The following is a 20,291-nucleotide window of genomic DNA, read 5'->3' as shown; positions in this document are numbered from 1 at the left end:
TAAAACTTTGTTAAAAGTGCAGAAAAAGCCTCTTAAAAATTTAGGCTTTGTCTAAAAGTACACACAGTGCAAGCTGATGTGCATTTGCCGAATAGCAATGAAGTTTGGGCAGAATGTGGATTGTGTTATGATTTACAGGTGTATTTTATAAAATATATACTTAAAAATGCACACTAACATTTAAGACATTTATACCTGCACATGGGCAAGCACAACATTTGTCATTTCAATCTAGGCACTATTTCTGCAAGATTTGTGCTAGTATTTTATTAAGACAAAAAGGCAACTATGTGTCTATAAAACTGGTTAAAAATAGGCACCCTCCTGCTCAATTAAACTAGATGCCCTGTTATTCCAAAAGGCATACTCCAGTGAGTGAGGCAGTCCCTTTCGGGTGCGGGTACCTGGGAGACGGCAGGTATAAATGTTAGCCTCGATTGTGAATGCTATTTTAATTAGTTCCCTTGTGTGCATGGTTTCTTTCCTATTGGATTTTGTAGTTCTCTTCTATGCTTTTGTTTTGTTTGTAAACCACTGTGAGCTGTCCATCAATTTCAGAGGTATATCAAGTCTTGAATAAATAAATAAATAAAATTACCTCTATATGCCATACCATACAGCAAATAAATATTTTAAAACGTCTTGTAAATAGCAGTTCAATCTACTTAATTTTTAGTTTTAATTTTTAATCATTATGGGGCCATCTTCGTGCTACAATTTGCAGCATAAGGAAATCTGAATATTGGAGATCCTATCTGTTAGGGCTGGTCAGACCTAAAATCATGCAGGTACTGTGCATAGGCCTGAAGAAAGGAAGCAAGGTGTCTGATGATACTGTGGTAGACCCTGCTGATCAATTATTTCAATTGTATTATTTGTATTTGCTGTTGCTTACTTGAAACATTGATGATAAAGCAGGTTATGAAGTTTAATTCAATCAATTCTTTAATTAATCTATGAGTGGTGCTGTGAGTACATCTCGGAGGATGAGGCATCCAGGTCACCTGAACTGCATACCATCTGGGAATGGGAGGAAACAAGGAAAAATAAAAATAAAAGCATTCAACATAGTGTCACATGGCAAGATAGACTGGTTATCATATAGAGCCACATATTGCTAGACATATGGATTAACCAGGTCTGACTATAAACAGAAATCACAATCAGGAAGTTTTTAAAGTAAAAATATACAACAATACAATTATATAGTACCACATCTACTAAACTGCTGATCAGCAAGCAGTAGTTTTATAATCAAGAATGATCACATTTGACAACACTGTAAGGTGAAATATGTTCTTACCTGCTAATTTCCTTTCCTTGAGACATGCTATACCAGTACAGACAAGTGGGTTATGTCATCCTACTAGCAGGCAAGGCAGAGAACACTGAAAATTTAGTGAGGTCATCACCGGTACAAGATACAGTGTAGCCCTGGAATTCAGCAGTATCCTACTGACAAAGCAGATCTGCAAAAGTTAAATAGCTAAATTAATCAATATTACAGAACCAGGCAACATTACAGGGCAATGGAAGAGACATTAAGACAGAACAACATAATATAGTCTGAAGCACAATTTTACTGAGCAGGTTTAACATGCAGCCCTACAGCACAGCCTTATAGTTTACCATGCAGCCACACTCTTCAAAAGCAACAGGACCGAATATGGTATAGGGGAAGACTTCTGAAAAGACACACTAAGTTTGGAAATGAATCAAATCAGATCAGACTAGATCAGCATTCTAGAGAGATAAAAGTCCCACCAAAAATGACCTAATGCATTTGTATGGAAGAGGGAGTTCAGCAGCTGCAACATAAGGAGAAACTAGGTCTTACCATTTCCATTAGTCCTTCCCACTACTCCAGAGGCCCACCCAAAGTTTCTGAGATATTTAGTCAGTGTGAACTAAGTAATGCGTGAAGTCATGATCATTCATCTTGCATGGTGCTTCCTGCATATCTCACATTCTCTACAAGTTGTCTAGAGATGAGAGGTCCACACGTTTATTCATCTGTTTAGTGTTAGGTTAGCGAGTTGTTTAAGGTTGTGTTTATTCTGAGTTTATCCTTACTGCTTGTCTACATAAATACTAAGGACCTGGACTGGTTACCGAGAGAGATATGTTTCAGCTCAGTTTTCAGCTCTCTATCTACACCTGCTGGATGATGGACAGAACAATCTCAAAGGTTCTGGAATAGTGGAAAGGACTAATGGAAAGAAAATCATCATCACATAAAATCTAATTTCTCTTTCCATTACATAGCTTCCCACTATTCCAGAACCTGTGAGATGTTTTTAAAAGCAAATCTGTAGAGAGGGTGAGATCCTGGTGCAACTGCCAGGGACAGAAGCCCCAAAACTGGCTTCCGAGCGCACAAATGACAAAAGATATGCAGCGTTGTCCACGTCATCACCTTCCAAACATCCGCTAGAGATAGTAAGGTAGTCTCCGCCCAGGATGTTGCTGTACACCTCATAGAATAAGCCTATAAGGCCTGAGGAGCTTGCTTTCCCACAAGCAAATAAGCTGACGTGATAGTCTCCTTCAGACATCTAGCAATTGTGGGCTTGGAAGCCATGAGACCGAGCCTCTGTTTACCAAAAAACACAGTCTGTCCAATCTGCGACACTCATTCATGACTTCCAGATATCTAATGAGGACTCTATGCACATTGAGAAGCTTCAAGGAAGAATACCGAGCCTCCTCATTCTCTCTGCGAAAGGACAGAAGGCTCCACAGATTGATTTCAATGAAATGCTGATACCACTTTCGGACAAAAAGGAAAAACACGTGCAGGGAGATCCCTGCCTCCTAAAAGCAGAGAAAGGGATCCTGACAAGAGACAGCCTGAAGTTCTGATACCCTACGTGCCAACTCAGTCACCAATAATGCTGTTTTTAGCGTAAGATCTTTCAAGAAGGCTGTGACTAAACAATGGGTTTTCAGGCCTATGAATTGTAATAAATAATTTCATTAAAATGTATTTCTTCTAATTGACTGACAGATGGTGCTTGTTTTCAGTTTTAAAGCTGTTGCCGAAAAGATTTCTCTTTTTCAATTTAGCATTGAGAAAGGGGGAACTTGAAGTACCGTTGGCCAGATACTTTCAAAGGTTGGTGCTCTGGGCTCTGATTGGTTCTGGATCTTTTTCAATCTTAGTGTGAGGGTACAGAGGAGAAACATCTCTGTCCTGAGATCCTGTTCAAGGATTGTGAACAGTTAAATTTCCTGAATTCCCCAGGTGCTACCCAGGTAGTAATAAGTGTTAGATAGTTGATCCTTGCTTTGGTTATCTGTTATCCTGTTATCTGTTATCTGTTATCTGCCAATTTGATATTGGCATTGAAGGAAGTGAAACTAGGAAATCAAGTACGCTAGCGTTTAACTATAGAAAAGGTGATTACGACAAAATGAGAAAAATGGTGAAAAAAAGACTGAAAGGAGCAGCTCGCAGAGTAAAAAACTTGCATCAGGCATGGATGCTGTTTAAAAACACCATCCTGGAGGTTCAGGACAAATATATTCCACGTATTAGAAAAAAGGGAAAACAGACTAAACGTCAGCCGGCGTGGCTAAACAGTAAGATAAAGGAAATCATTAGAGCCAAAAAACAATCCTTCAGAAAGTGGAGAAGAGAACCAACTGAAAGTAACAGGATAGATCATAAGGAATGCCAAGCCAAATGCAAAGCGGAGATAAGGAGGGCAAAAAAGGACTTTGAGAAGAAATTAGCGTTGGAAGCAAAAATACATAGTAAAATTTTTTTTAGATACATTAAAAGCAGGAAACCGCAAAAGAGTCGGTTGGGCCGCTGGACGAAAATGGTGTTAAAGGGGCGATCAAGGAGGACAAAGCCGTAGCGGAGAAATTAAATGAATTCTTTGCTTCGGTCTTCACCGAGGAGGATTTGGGGGGGACACCGGTGCCGGAAAGAATATTTGAAGCGGGGGAGTCGGAGAAACTAAACAAATTCTCTGTAACCTTGGAGGATGTAATGGGTCAGTTCAGCAAGCTGAAGAGTAGTAAATCACCGGGACCTGATGGTATTCATCCCAGAGTATTAATAGAACTAAAAAATGAACTTGCGGAGCTACTGTTAGAAATATGCAATCTGTCCCTAAAATCGAGTGTAGTACCGGAAGACTGGAGGGTAGCCAATGTTACTCCGATTTTAAGAAGGGTTCCAGAGGAGATCCGGGAAATTATAGACCGGTGAGTCTGACGTCGGTGCCGGGCAAGATGGTGGAGGCTATTATTAAGAATAAAATTGCAGAGCATATACAAAAACATGGACTGATGAGACAAAGTCAGCACGGATTTAGTGAAGGGAAGTCTTGCCTCACCAATCTAATGCATTTTTTTGAGGGGGTAAGCAAACATGTGGACAATGGGGAGCCGGTTGATATTGTATATCTGGATTTTCAGAAGGCGTTTGACAAAGTGCCGCACGAAAGACTCCTGAAGAAATTGCAGAGTCATGGAATCGGAGGTAGGGTATTATTATGGATTAAGAACTGGTTGAAAGATAGGAAGCAGAGAGTAGGATTGCGTGGCCAGTATTCTCAGTGGAGGAGGGTAGTTAGTGGGGTCCCGCAGGGGTCTGTGCTGGGTCCGTTGCTTTTTAATGTATTTATAAATGACCTAGAGATGGGAATAACTAGTGAGGTAATTAAATTCGCCGATGACACAAAATTATTCAGGGTCGTCAAGTCGCAGGAGGAATGTGAACGATTACAGGAGGACCTTGCGAGACTGGGAGAATGGGCGTGCAAGTGGCAGATGAAGTTCAATGTTGACAAGTGCAAAGTGATGCATGTGGGTAAGAGGAACCCGAATTATAGCTACGTCTTGCAAGGTTCCGCGTTAGGAGTTACGGATCAAGAAAGGGATCTGGGTGTCGTAGTCGATGATACGCTGAAACCTTCTGCTCAGTGTGCTGCTGCGGCTAGGAAAGCGAATAGAATGTTGGGTGTTATTAGGAAGGGTATGGAGTCCAGGTGTGCGGATGTTATAATGCCGTTGTATCGCTCCATGGTGCGACCGCACCTGGAGTATTGTGTTCAGTACTGGTCTCCGTATCTCAAAAAAGATATAGTAGAATTGGAAAAGGTACAGCGAAGGGCGACGAAAATGATAGTGGGGATGGGACGACTTTCCTATGAAGAGAGGCTGAGAAGGCTAGGGCTTTTCAGCTTGGAGAAGAGACGGCTGAGGGGAGATATGATAGAAGTGTATAAAATAATGAGTGGAATGGATCGGGTGGATGTGAAGCGACTGTTCACGCTATCCAAAAATACTAGGACTAGAGGGCATGAGTTGAAGCTACAGTGTGGTAAATTTAAAACGCATCGGAGAAAATTTTTCTTCACCCAACGTGTAATTAGACTCTGGAATTCGTTGCCGGAGAACGTGGTACGGGCGGTTAGCTTGACGGAGTTTAAAAAGGGGTTAGATAGATTCCTAAAGGACAAGTCCATAGACCGCTATTAAATGGACTTGGAAAAATTCCGCATTTTTAGGTATAACTTGTCTGGAATGTTTTTACGTTTGGGGAGCGTGCCAGGTGCCCTTGACCTGGATTGGCCACTGTCGGTGACAGGATGCTGGGCTAGATGGACCTTTGGTCTTTCCCAGTATGGCACTACTTATGTACTTATGTACTTATGTTATTGCTTGCTGTACCTTTTCCACCTGGTTTTTCAAATGTTCACTGTTCAAATTTTTCATGATAATAAATCAATTCAGTTTATTAGCTCTGATGATCTGGACTGACTAAGAATCCTGGTATTTGTCTGCTTGATCTGTGGGTGCTTTCTGGGAACTGTGTCCTAGAAATCTCCGGGGAATAACCTGCGAGTGGGAGACTAGCCCAGAGGCAAACGGGACCCAGTCGGTGGGAGGAGGGATCTAGTACAGAGCACATGCCCAGGTGCAGGCAGGCCCGAGCAGTGTTGGGAACAGACCCTCAGGTGGCCGCACAGTTAACCCCAGGCGAGTGCTAGGCGTTTCATAACAAAGGCCATCTGGAGTGGCTTAAAAAGGAGACTTCTGAACAGCCCAAAGGACTAAATTAACATTCCACTCTGGACACAGCATACAAAAGGGATGCCGCAAGTGGCCTGCTCCCCACAAGAACTGAACAATATCCAGGTGAGCCACAAGAGACGTCTTCTGTAGTCAGCCCCTGAAACAGGCTAGAGTTGCAACCTCAACTTTTAAAGAACTCATCGCCAATCCTTTCAGAAGACCTGACTGGAGAAACACTAGGATGTCAGTGATCTGAGCAGAGAAGGAAGAAAATCTGTACTCACAACCCCAGCCCTCAAACGTCCTCCACACCCTCGCAAACACCATGGATGTAGAGCATTTTCAAGCCTGAAGCAAGGTAGCAATGACCGAATCAGAACAACCTTTTCGTCTCAACCGAGCCCTTTCAAAGGCCAAGCCACTTAACCAAAGGGGCATGGATCCTCCATGAGCACCATATACCTGCAGAAGAGAGAGAGGATCACCATCCAGCAGTTGAAACAGGTCCGCGTACCAAGACCTCCACAGCCAATCTGGGGCTACGAGAATTATTTGACCCCGGTGCAATGCAATCCTTTTCAACACATGGCCTACCATGGACACAGGAGGGAAGACATACAGTGGAGTGTCTCTGGCCAAAGCTGTAGTAGGGCAATTGATCCCCATTGAGCCCAGTCCCCAGTCCTAATCAAGCTGAAGAACTTGGGAACTATGGCATTCCTTTCCGTTGCCATCAAGTCCAGAAGCAGAGAACCCCATCAATCCACTATTAGTTGAAAACCCTGGCTGACTAGTTTCTATTCTCCTGGGTCCAAAGTGTGCCTGCTAAGAAAATCTGCCTACAAAATCGCTGAACCCAGCAATGTGAGCTGTCGACAAGAAGAGATTTTTCTCAATCCAACTTGTGACGGAGGCTGTCTCCATTGCCATCAGAGGAGGTCCCACCTTGCTCGTTGATATAAGCCACGGCCAATCATTATCGGAGAAAACTCAGACCGGGGCTCCCACTAAAAAGGGAGTGAAGTCATGTAAGACATTCCACTCTGCCCTGGGCTCCAAGCAATTTATCGATCACTGAGACTCCTGTCCAAGTGCCCTGTGCCAGATGGAACACGTAATGAGCACCAAACCCAACTTGCTGGCATCCGTTGTCACCACCTCCAATTGTGTTAACAAAAAGGGAGCTCCAACGGTCAAATTCCTGGGTGACAACCACCACCACATACTCTGTCTAGCAACCAGCATCAGGGAAGTTGAATGCTGTACTTCTGTGACACTGGAGACCAGCATCTGAAAAGGGCATATGAGCCCTTGCCCATGGCACCACTTCCATCACCTCCTCACTGACCCCAAAACCTGGACGTAGTACCAGACCCTTGGCCTATCCTGACTGAGAAGATGAATTTATTGAATCCGCTTCAATCTCCTGCATTCCATAAAGAAGATCCTCTCCCTTGCTGTGTTGAATAGAATGCCCAGATACTCCCGCATCTGCAACGGAATGAGTCCGCTCTTCTCGATATTGATTGCCCAAACCAACAACTGCAGAAGACTAAACAGGACGACGCATGAATGAGTCAGTCATTGAGATACGAGTGTACTCTAAAATTCCCTTGTGCCAAAGGAAGGCCGCCACCACCACCAGCATAACCATGTTAAACGTTCTTGGTGCTGTGGAGAGACCAAACGGCAAAGCCCTTAAATGGAAGTGATAGTCCAGCACCACAAAATGTAGAATTCTCTGATGCGGTGGCCACATGGGTATATGCAAGTAGACCTCCTTGAGACTGAGGGCGGTGAGAAATTATCCCATTTGAACAAGGCTATGATTGCTTTTATAGTTTCCATGCAAGAGTGGGACACTCAGAGGCAGCAGTTTAGACCTTTGAGATCCAAGACTGGACAAAAGGAACCTTCCTTCTTTGGGACAATTAAGTAGATGGTGTATCTGCCTTGACCCTCTTCAGCCTGAGGAACTGAAAAAATGGCTGCAGCAAGGAAACTACAGTGGCCTGAACCTAGACCACCTTGGATCTCCCTTCCAACAAGGAGACTACAAGAAGAAAGGAGTGACCAGGCAGAAGAACCCCAACTTGTAACCTTCTGTAATAATATCCAGAATTCACTGGTCTGACATGATTTTGACCCACTCCTCCCGAAACTCCTGAAGATGCCCACCCATTGGAGGAAGAGAAAAGAGTGGACCAACCTCACAGCATTGCAAAATTCAGGCGATGTTGTATGCTCTAGCTGACTGAGAGGAGGACTTCCTGTCCACAAAAAAGTAAGATTGGCATGCCTGGAAGCAGGTCTTCTGACCATACTGCTGATGACCAGACCGGTACCATCTGCTGTCTTGAAATCAAGAGCCCCCTGAAGATGGATGAACAGAGGCTTTCAGTTTTTCCTCCAGCAACCATTGTGGCTTAGTATCCTCCCCCGTTCTTTCACCAAGTTACCGAGATCTTCTCCAAATAGCCACTTGCCCTGAAAGGGCAGTTTAATTAAATGTGACTTTGACATTGCATCTGCTGCCCAATGCTGCAACCAGAGTTACCGACGTGTCGTGACAGCCAAAGATATACTGTGGGCCATAATGTCATAAACAGCATCCGCCAAGTAGGCAAACCCTGCGTTATGGTGCCCATCTTGTGTTGCAGACTGCTGATGCCACTTCAGGCATGCTCTTGCCATGAACAAGCTGCACACTGTCGCTTGAAGGGCCAAATAGGCCATTTCAGAGGCTTAGTTCAGAAAGCCTTCAAGCCTCCTATCCTGTAGGTCTCTTAGGGCAATGCCCCCTTCCACCAGCAAGGAGGCCTTCTTAGTAACTGCCCTAACAAGGGCATCCACCCTGGGAAGCTGCAATTTATCTTTCTCCTCCGGAGCCAATGGGTAGAGACGAGTCACGACTCTATCCACTCTCAGCCCTGTGTCTGGTGAGACCCATTCTGCTGTAATCGGGTCCTGAACGTCTGAATGAATCGGGAAGGACCTCTAAGCCCCTTCAGGATCAATGCAGATGGAACTCCTGATGCTGAAGTCTCCTCAATAGAAAGCACCACCAGTGCCTCAAAATAAAAGTAAGAACATAAGAATAGCCATACTGGGTCAGAACAACGGTCCATCTAGCCCAGTATCCTGCATCCAACAGTGGCCAATCCAGGTCTCAAACACCTGGCAGAAACCCAATTAGTAGCAACATTCCATGCTACCAATCCCAGGGCAAGCAGTGGCTTCCCCATGTCTGTATCAATTGCAGACTATGGACTTTTCCTCCAGGAACATGTCCAAACCTTTTTTAAACCCAGATATGCTAACCACTGTTACCACATCCTCCAGCAGCAAGTTCCACAGCCTATTGTTTTGAAAGTATTTCCATGTAATTTAATTGACTATCCCCAGGTCTTTGTACTTTTTCAAAGAGTGAAAAATCAATACACTTTTTACCTGTTCTACACCACTCAGTATTTTGTAGACCTCAATTATATTCCCCTCAGCCATCTCTTTTCCAGCTTATGGAGCATTCTAGTTGTAGAAAGACTGATCCCCAAACCACAAAGGAGGCCAACATACCTCCTGGTTCACCTAGAATGGGGAGATCACCTTGGAAAGAAAGGAAGGAACAATGCAAATGGATACCACATCCTCCAAGACAATGCCCGAAGCTCAGACACCCTCATGGCCAATGAAATTGCCACCAAGAAAACAGTTTTCAAGGAGAGATCCTTAACTGAAGCTGACCTCAAAAGGCTCAAAGGGAGCTCCCAAAAGGACATTCAGCACTAGATTCAAATCCCAAGAAGGAAGAAAGCAGGTTGTCAGGAGAATGCAAGTGAATGACCTCCTTCAAGAGCCAAGTGAAGGAAGCAATGGAGGTTTGCCAGCATCAAGTGCCTGATTATCAGCATGAGAAAGTCTCCAGGGAGCAAACATCACCACAAGGTGCACAGAACATTCAAAACCATAGCTCACCTGCTGTGCAACTGCAGAGCACGGTCAAAGGGGCATGCCCTAAAGAGCACGCCAGGTCCCTGAGGAGCCCCTTGAAGCAACGAAGAAGTTAGATATCACTTCGTGTTTTCTTGGGCTCTCTAAGAAAAATGTTTATTTTTGTTTTGTGGGAAAAGGAAAGCAAAATCAAAAATCCTGCCGGTAATGAGTACTCCACAACAAGGTCCTATGTATAAACATCTGCCAACTGATATTTTAAAAGCATTTAACCAGCCAGAAATGGCACCTGGCCAGTTAAATAGTATTTAACTGGCTATCCAGCGATATTCAGCAAGAGATAACCGGCTATCTCCTGTTGAATATTGCCAGTTAGTGCTTAGCAGATAGCTGGTTATATCGTGTGATATAATTGGCTCTCTGTTGATATTCAGCACATCACCAGCTAAGTTTGTGGCCAAATTTGGCTGCCAAAATAGCAGGTATATTTTTGGCCGGTTTAAATTTAACCAGTTAGCACTGAATATCGGCTTGGCCGGTAAAATTTAACTGGCCAAAATACACCCGGGTATTTGGAATGTTGTCACCAGAGTTAAATCCAGGATGGGAGGTGCAGTAGACCCAAAAAAACAACAAGGCAGACAATCCACAAAATCCAACATGGAGACAAACAAAGCAGATCAGTAATACAAATCAATATTTATTATAGGGTAAACACCCCAATGAAAAAAATGCCCGACACAGGCTGTGTTTCGCCCAAAAGGGGCTACGTCAGGGGCTCTCTAAAACTGTCTTCATTCACAGCAAATGTTAAAAAGTATATGTCCTAGTTGCCACCAAATATAGTAAATGGACAAAAAACTAAGGCACAATAGCAGGCAAAAAAAAAAAACAAAACAAAACAGCATACAGGCTTCGTCAGAGATAAAAAAAAAAAAAAATCACACTCCAGAGAATGATAGTGTGTAACCACACTCTTTCATTTTGCTGGAATATAATAATAATATTGATTTGTATTACTGGGAGGTGCAGTAGGCCTACTCTATCAATTCTCCAAAAAAACAGTGACTAAAATGGAGGACATGGATTAAAACAAAAAAAAACAAAAAAACAAAAAAACTTTCTCAGGTCAAAAAGAGGCTCCAGAATATTGAACCTCAAGTTGCTACTCTTCCAACTGGCTCATTAACGATAAAAGATAGTCTCTGTACCTGTAATGGGGGTGTCTAGAAAATTGCTGAGAGACAGAATCTTGGATTTTCCATGTACAAAACTTCTATCAGCTGACGTTTTACTTTCAAATTATTTTAAGGAAGTACTATTAATGTTGTTATAAATGTTTCTCAATGCTATTATCTTCCGCTTCATTCTTGTGCAGGAACTGTGACAAAGGAGCCTTTGACTCTTTAGAAGGTAGTAGCTTTAACTTAACAAATTTCTCAAAAACTTCCACAGTTAATATTTCTTCAAACACTACTCTCCTAGTCAGTTTCACTGCAAAGATCAGATCATAGTATGTCTTTTTTTTTTTTTTATTTTAAAGACAGACTCTTTTGTGGTCAGAAAATTCAGATAGCTGTGTAGCTCATGCCACATCAGGAACTAAGAAGGAAATTATTTCTGGAATTGAAATAAAATGTTATGCAAGTGTGAGGTATCTTTTTTTCTAAGGTTCCCATATAAGTGTTTGCTTTCTTGGCAAGGGAAACATTGTTTGGTTTTTTTTATCCCTCTCAATTAGAGCATTTTTTTCATCAGATAAGGAAGGTTACTACATTTTTTTCCTATAGTGTATAGGGTTGTTTTAGGGTCTTCAATTGATTTAATGCCACTTAAAATCTGGATTTGATGAAAATCTTTTTTGATGTCCTTTTTAATTTCTTGTAATTTAATGTCTCTATTCTCATAATGGAAGCTATTTTCAACTATTTTCCTATTATTTGTATCTCCCATTTGATCTTTTTGATATGGTATAGTTTTCTTTATTTTATATTTTGGAATTAATGCGATAAAGAAAATTCTGTTTAAAAAAAGCAAAGAAACACAGTGAAGTCCTCATGAGCAGCAAGGGAAAATCCCAGAACTTTACCTTGGAAACAGGGCTACCAGCTGAACCTTAAGTGAGTTCAGCTCAAAACCCTGCTGTAGAACATAAGAGTAGCCATACTGGGGTCAGACCAATGGTCCACCTAGCCCAATATCCTGTTTCAAAGAGTGGCCAAGGCAGGTCACAAGTACCTGGAAGAGCACCTTCCAAGGAGAAAGGGTTTGGAAGAGTAAGACTTTGTGCAGACGGCATTTCCAAACATAAGCCAGGGAAGTGCAGGAATTGAGGAGTGGCCTAGTGGTTAGAGTGGTGGACTTTGGTCCTGGGGAACTGGGTTCGATTCCCACTGCAGGCACTGGCAGCTCCTTGTGACTCTGGGCAAGTCACTTAACCCTCCATTGCCCCAGGTACAAATAAGTACCTGTATATAATATGTAAGCCGCATTGAACCTGCTATGAGTGGGAAAGCACAGGTTACAAATGTAAGAAAAATAAAAATTAAATTAAATTTAAAAAAAATAGGGAAATCATTGCAGGCGAAAATCTCTTCCTTGCTAAATCACGGCCTCTCAAGGGCCAACCATAAGCAAAAAGGATCAGAATCCTCCTTTTCTACTAGACCCTGCCTGAGCAGACCACAACCTCTAAAAAGGGGAAGCAGGTTGTCCACCAACAGACAAACCGAATCCACATACTATGGTCCACCAGGAGGACCAGAAAGTGATGGTGTGCTATTCTGTGAAGCACCTGGCCGATCAGGAACCACAGCAGAAATATGTTGGCAGGGATCCACCTGAGCCACTGCTGGACCAGGGCATCTATAACCAACAAGGCTGCTTCCCTCCTGTGACTGAAGAAACACTCTACCTTGACATTGCTGCTCATGGCCACGACACTGAAGACAGGCTGTCCCCAATGGTTCAGGAGAAGCCATTCTCCCAGATCCAACTGAGGAAGTCCACCTGAATGATATCCTTGCTGATTATGTGGACTGCTGAAACTACCGAATTAGTCACTTCTGCCCAGTGACTAAAGGCAGCTGCTTCCAGGGCTACTGCCCGACTCCTGGTGCCTCTCTGCTTGTTAATATAAGCCACTGCTATTGCATGATGTGATATCATTCAAACCACTCTCCCCCATGTAAGCAGGAAGAGCTGTGACAGCGCCAACCTCGCCACCTGGGTTTCCAAGCAGTTAATGAATTAAGAAGTCTCCTGTGCCACTCTGCCCAACAGCGAGCTCCCCAGCTGAGGAGTCTTGCATCAGTGGTCTCAACCACCCAACTGGGCAGATACAGTGGAATTTCCCAAAGGAGGCGACTGGGACTGTCCCACCAGTCCAGACTGCGCCATGCTCTGGGAGGAAGCAGCAGATGGTGGCTGAAATCCTGGGAGATCAGTGCCCACCAAGGTAACAGGGCAGTCTGAAGAGGGCACATATCAGCCCAAACCCAGGGTAGCACTTCCACTGTTGTGACCATGGACCCCAAATTTTGGACAGTCCCAGACCCGGGGGGGGGGGGGGTGCATAAAGGCTGCACAGATTGAGCTTTTGGGCCTGCAGTCTGTCCATGCACTCCTTTGAGAGAAAGGCTGTTCCCAGCATCGTATCAAACCAGACTTCCATGCATTTCAAGATCAGAGAGGGAAACAGGTGGCTCTTTGCCCAGTTCACCACCCAAACTAAACACTGCAAGAGTAGGATGACCTGAAAAGTGACCTCCCACAGAATCTTCCACAGAGTCAGCCCAGATCAGCCAATCGCCAAAGTTAGTATAACCCAGATCCCTTGGCAGTGTAGGTGTAACGCCGCCGCCACCATTACCTTGAAGAAGGTATGAGGAGCAGTCAACAGACCAAAAGGCAGGGCCTAAAACTAAAAATGGCACCCCCAACACACAACAAAAAAAGAATAGATAGCTCTTGTGGCCCTCTTTGATTGGAATATGGAGATAGGTCTAGTGAGATCAAAAACTCGCTTGGCCAGACTGAATCAATCACTGAGCACAGCATCTACATCAGAAAGTGTTGTACCTTGAGAGAGGCATTTACTTCTTTGAAATCTAGGATAGACTGAAAGGATCCCCCTTTCCTTAGGACCAAAAAATAAATGAAGTAACACCCCAGCCCCCATGACACAGGCAAAACAAGCTTCACTGTCCCCAGATCTAAGAGATGCTGCAGCGCAAGTAAAACTGCCACCACTTTGCTGCAAAACCACAAAGGCATCAGGCATGGAACAGGCCAGCTCCAGGGCACATCCCACTCAACCAACTTGAGGTACCACTGGTCTGAGGTGATGTGGGTCTATTCATTGATGAAGAGGGACAATCTGCCCCCTCTCTGGGGCACCATCATTGAGATCAGGAACATCTGTCTGAGCCAAAAGGCCCAGCTTTAACAATTCACTAGAAAATGAAGGTTTGCAGTAGGTGATTCCCTTCTGAGAGATACAGAGGCACCCATCTGTCGATCAGACATGATGTCCAGGGAGGTGTGCTATTTGCCTGGTGCCAAGATTTGAGATATTACAGAAAGGTTGCCAAGACTCCTCAAGCCTACTGACCATTATCCTATGTTGCTCATCCATGTTGACACAGATGACACTGCTAGGTATCCCACCAAATGTATCAAAAGTTACTTCATGACTCTAGGAGAGAAGCTGAAGACAAAAAGTGCACGGGTGGTGTTCTTACTGATCCTTTCTATTGGGGGTAAAGGCCAAATCAGAGGTATTCACATCCTGGAGATTAGTGCATGGCTACACCAATGGTTTCATCAAGAACATTTTGGCTTCCTAGTCCATGGGATGATTTTTTTTTTTTCATAAGCTACTAAGAAGATGGTATCTATCTATCAAAGAAGGGATGAAGTATCTTCCGCATCAGACTGGCTAACCTACTGAACAGAGCTTTAAATTAAATTCATTGGGGAACAGTGAACATATCCTCCAGGTAATTAAAATCCCTTAGGCAAGTAAAAACACTAAATACCTTTATAGAAATGGAATAAAAGGCCAATATCTGGAGAGTCTTTTTTTTTTTTTTTATATCAATGCCTGTAGTATAGGGAACAAGGTCCTGGGCCTAGAGGCTGCAATGGAAGAGGCCGACTTGGATTTAGTGGCAGTTACAGAGACATGGTTCAAGCAGGTTACATTCTTTTCAGGAAAGACAGGGTAGGAAAAAGGGTGAAGAATTGTCATTATATGTTAAAGATAATATTAAAGCAACAGAATTGCTGGACTTAAAAGGTAAGGATGAGACACTGAGGCATATTTTCAAAGCACTTAGCCTTCCAAAGTTCCATAGAAACCTATGGAACTTTGGAAGGCTAAGTGCTTTGAAAATATGCCTCACTGTGGGTTAATCTGGAAAGGGCAAATGGACAATGTATTTTCATTGGTGTGATATACAGGCCTCCACAGACAGAAGAAGTGGACCAAGATTTAATTGAAGACATTCACAAAACTGCAATGAAAGGAGAAGCAATATTAATGGGCTATTTCAATAACTGGGGCGTCCCTGTTGCGAGCTCATTTAGAATTAAGGAAACCTTGGATTCTCTATCAGGGAAAACTGTTCCAGCAGTTGGTAATGGAACCTAAGCAAGAAGAGGGCATACTGGACCTGAAGCTCACAAATAGGGAGTGTTTTTCCCGACATTACAGTGGGTGATCATTTGGCATCCAGTGATCACTAGATGGTTCAAAATTAAGACATGAATTGAGAGTGTTTATTCAAGTTGAAGGTTCTAGACTTTTTAAATAATTAATTGTGTCAAGACTGGGGAATACCTAAAGGAGTTGTCAGCTAGCCGGGAACAGCTAGGAGAAATAGAACCTCGGTGGACAAAACTGAAAGGAGCTATCTTAGAGGCAACATTTTTGTTAGAAAAGTAAATAAAAGAAAAGAAGGCCACTTTGGTTCTCAAAACTAGCAGCTAAAAAGGTAAGGGAAAAGAGGTTATCCTTCATAAAAAGTACATCACAGAAAGGAGATGACAGGGTTATTCCATGTCAATTCAACCAAAATCTGGAAACCTCCCCACCTCACCATTTCAGAAATTGACAACAATGTACTAGAAGTTAGATCAATATATAAGATGAAAACTGCAAAATTTCAGCCTTTTAGCTACAATGGTTTTTTAAATATCAGCTTTTATCCAACGGGGGGGGGGGGGGGGGGGGGGGGGGGGGGGAGAGAGAGTCGGCATAGTTTGTGGTCAACTGAAAGTTCGGGCACCTTTTAGGTTTTAATAACTCTGCCATTAAGTGCTCTACAGCTGTGAAATGTGCACCACTTTTTCAGAATTTGGTGTAAATTCAAAAACTGAAACCCATTTTGAGCTGGGACACATGGTTTCTGAGATATTGTCACAATGGGATTTTATTCAATCTTGGGTAACAAAATACCACTTCGAGCAAACCACTATGCTAAAGATATTATCTGTTAATAGCACTGGTTAAAATGAGCAATGTGTGTTAATTTTTTGCAGCTAGTTTTTCTGACATGCCTCACTGAAAATTGTTAGGAGTCTACTTTGGAGTCAATTTTCTTCATATGGGACAAGTAGTACAAAAATGAGCATTACATCATTAGAAAACAGGAAAAACACTCTCATTTGATGCCAGTTTAATTTTGCTTCTCCCAAGCTATCCATAACTTTGTTGGCCTGACCTATTTGCCAAACCAAATCCAAAGATACTAATAATAATTTCTTTACCCATGGATTCTATGTTTATAACAAAGTTTATAAAGGTAAACCAAATAGTTAACCTGGCTATTATTTGGAAGTTAATGAAAGTCTGTAGACAGACCTCAGATCTGTGCAACTTAGACCAGTGGTTCCCAAACCTGACCTGGTGGCACCCCAGCCAATCAGTTTTTCAGGATATCACAATGAATATTCATGAAACAGATGAGGCAGTGCATGCAAATCTCTCGTGAATATTCATTGTGGATATCCCAAAAACATGACAGGTTGGGGTGCTTCCAGGATCAGGTTTAGGAATCACTGACATAGATAAGATAATTTTGGACCTTTTGTGCAAAATGTGGTCTGGGAGAACTTTACAGCAGAAAGCTTGTCCAATTTATATTTTAAAATAGCTAAATTATGACTAAATATCATAAAATTGCATCTAAACATTGTATTAAAACAAGTTCACTTAATTTAAGCAACCAGTACTAGAATTTGTAGTTACTCATGATGCACATATACTTCTACGATTGCTTTTGGCTCATAAGATTTACATAAAAATCCTGAGAAAAGCAAAATGAAACTGGCATCAAATGAAAGCATTTTTCTTGCACTTTCAAATGATGTAAATTTCGTTTTTCTACTATCTGAACCACATGATGAAAAGTGCCTCTGAAGTGGACTCAGAGAGTATGACAATTTTCAGTGAGGTATACCAAGAAAACTATAGCTTCCAGCTGCACAAAATTAACACATATTACTCACTTTAACCAGTGCTACTGACAGATAAAATATGAAAGCTTTTCCTTTAATATCTTTGGCCCAGTGCTTTGCTGTAAGTGGAATTTTGTTACCCAAGATTTAATAAAATCCTATTTTTTACAATTCATCTCTCAGAAACCATGTGTTCCAGCTCAAAATGGGTTGCAGTTTCTGAATGTACACACAATTATGAATAAGTGGTGCCAATTTCACAGCTGTAGAACACAATGGCAGAGTTACTAAGACCTAAAAGATGCCCAAATTTTCAGTTGGCCACAAACTATACCGACCCCCCCACCCCCCCACCCCCATTGGATAAAAAGCCAATATCTCAAAACCCTTGAAGACAGATGCCTGAAATTTTGATAGGTCTCCATTCTAGATTATCAATTTCTGAAATAGTGAGGTGGGGTCCATTAGTTAAATTAACATGGAATGACCCATAAGCTAAGAACAGGTAAAGTAGTCAGGTAGGCAAATATGCAAATGGAAGAAGAAATAGCCAAAAAGGTAAAATTCAGGGACAAGACATTACTTAGATATGTAAGTGATAGGAACAAGTGCAAAGGTGGCACTGTGAGGCTCAAAGGTGAAGGGAAACAATACATAGAAGCTGATAAGGATAAAGCAGAATTGCTCACCAAACATTTGTGTTCTACGTTCACAGATGAAGGGCCAGGAGTAAGACCGCAGAAGACAAATGCTAATAAGAATGGATGTGCAGTAGACCTTGACCACATTTCACAAAACTGTGTTCATGAGGAGCTACCTAAACTAAATGTAGACAAAGCAGTGGGGCCAGATGGGATACATTAGAGGATACTGAAGGAACTCAAAGAAGTTCTGGCAGCTCCGCTGGCTGACCTTTTCAATAATTCTCTAGAGTCAAGAGTGGTCCCTCTCCACAAAAGCGTTAGTAAGGAGAGGGTTGAGAACTACAGGCTGGTTAGCCTTAGCTCTGTGGTGAGTAAATTAATGGAAATGTTTCTAAAACAGAGAACAGAGAGGTTTCTGGTCAAATGGATTGCAGAACCCAAGGCAACATGGTTTTACTAGAGGAAGTAGTTGTCAGACGAATCTGACTGGGTGACCAAACAGTTGGATTTAGACGGAGGTGCTAGATGTGATATACTTTTTAGTAAAGCCTTTGACACATAAGCGACTGATAAATAAACGAAGTGCTCTCAGTCTGGACCGAAAAGAGACTAACTGGGTTAGAAACTGGTTAAGTGAAAGGAGACGAGGGTGGTGGTATTGTTCACTCTAAGGTGTACTGAAAGGATCGGTCCTTGGCCTTGCTCTTGTTATCATTTTAGTAAGTGATATTACGGAAGGGCTATTAGGTAAGAAAACCTCTGTAATAGAGTAGATACCCTTGATGGTGTGGACAGCATGAGGAGGGATCTAGCAAAGCTAGAAGAATGGTCCAAAAATTGGCAACTAAGATTTAATACTAAAAAATGCAGGGTCATGCACTTGGGCTACAGAAACCCAAGGAAGCAGAACCATTTAGGTGGGGAAGTACTTGTGTGCTTGAAAGAAGAGCAGAACTTGGGAGAGACAGTTTCTAACGAACTTAAGGTGGCAAAACAAGTAGAAAGAGCAATGGCAAAAGCCAGAAGGATGCTTGGGTGCATAAGAAAAGGAATGGCCATCAGGTAAAAGGAGGTGATAATACCTCTATATAAGTCCCTGGTGAAGTCCCATTTACAGTACTATACACAATTCTGGAGACCACACCTTCAAAAGGATAGAAAAAGAATGGAGTCAGTCCAGATGAGACTACTAAAATAGTCAGTGGTCTTCATCATAAAGCAATGGAGACAGACTCATAGACCTCAATATACATACAGTGCTTTGGAAGAAAAGATGAGAAACAGGAGATACGACTGAGACACTTAATTATCTCCAAAGCATAAATGCACAGGAGGCAGGTCTCTTTCAACTGAAAGGAAGCTCTGAAATGACAGCACATAAGATTAAGTTAAAAGGGGACAGACTCAGAAGTAATCTAAGAAAATACTTCTTTATAGAAAGGGTAGTGGATGCATGGAACGACCTTCCGGAGGAGGCAGTGGAAACAGGGACTGTGTCCAAGTTCAAGAAAGCATGGGACAAGCATGTGGGATCTCTTACGGGGAGGAAGAGATGGTGGATGATGTGGCCCATCCAATATGCCCATCCATATGGCCTCTATCTGCCGTCATTTTCTATGTTCTTTTGGGCAGACAAAAAGTCCCCAGCTTGCAGGACCTGTGCAGAATGGCATAATTTATGTCTGCACACATAATCACAGATAATTGCATAATTCCCCCTATTATACCTAGGGCCCAAGAAATCAACTGGCAATGCTGCATACCAGAGTATGTTTCTGGTTTCCTCTCAGTCCCTCCTCACTGATATGGTTTGTGTCAAATTACTTTTCCCTGCCTCTTCTTGATGCAGCTGAGCCACTTACGTTACTGCTGCAAGCCCCACTGCCTCTGAATAGCCAATGTTTATTTTCTTTAGTACCATACAGCTCTCACAGCAGTCAACTCAGAGCAGAAGCTCTTCAGTGGCAAGTAATATAGAGTTTGCTAGAGGAGAGAAAAAAGATTGGTCAGAGTAGTACAGTGGGGCCGAGCCCATTAAGATGATATAGGCTGGGTAAGGGATTCAGCAATAACACACAGTTTGCATGGCTCACCTCTGAAGCAACACACACACACACACACTGTACTCCCTCACTCCTGTAATAACATAATACACACACACACACACACAGTGCTCTGGACCTTCTCATCCCTGCAAAGACAAAA

This window comes from Microcaecilia unicolor, chromosome 5, assembly GCF_901765095.1.
Source record: "Microcaecilia unicolor chromosome 5, aMicUni1.1, whole genome shotgun sequence".
Taxonomy (NCBI): domain Eukaryota; kingdom Metazoa; phylum Chordata; class Amphibia; order Gymnophiona; family Siphonopidae; genus Microcaecilia; species Microcaecilia unicolor.
This window is presented reverse-complemented; position numbering follows the sequence as displayed.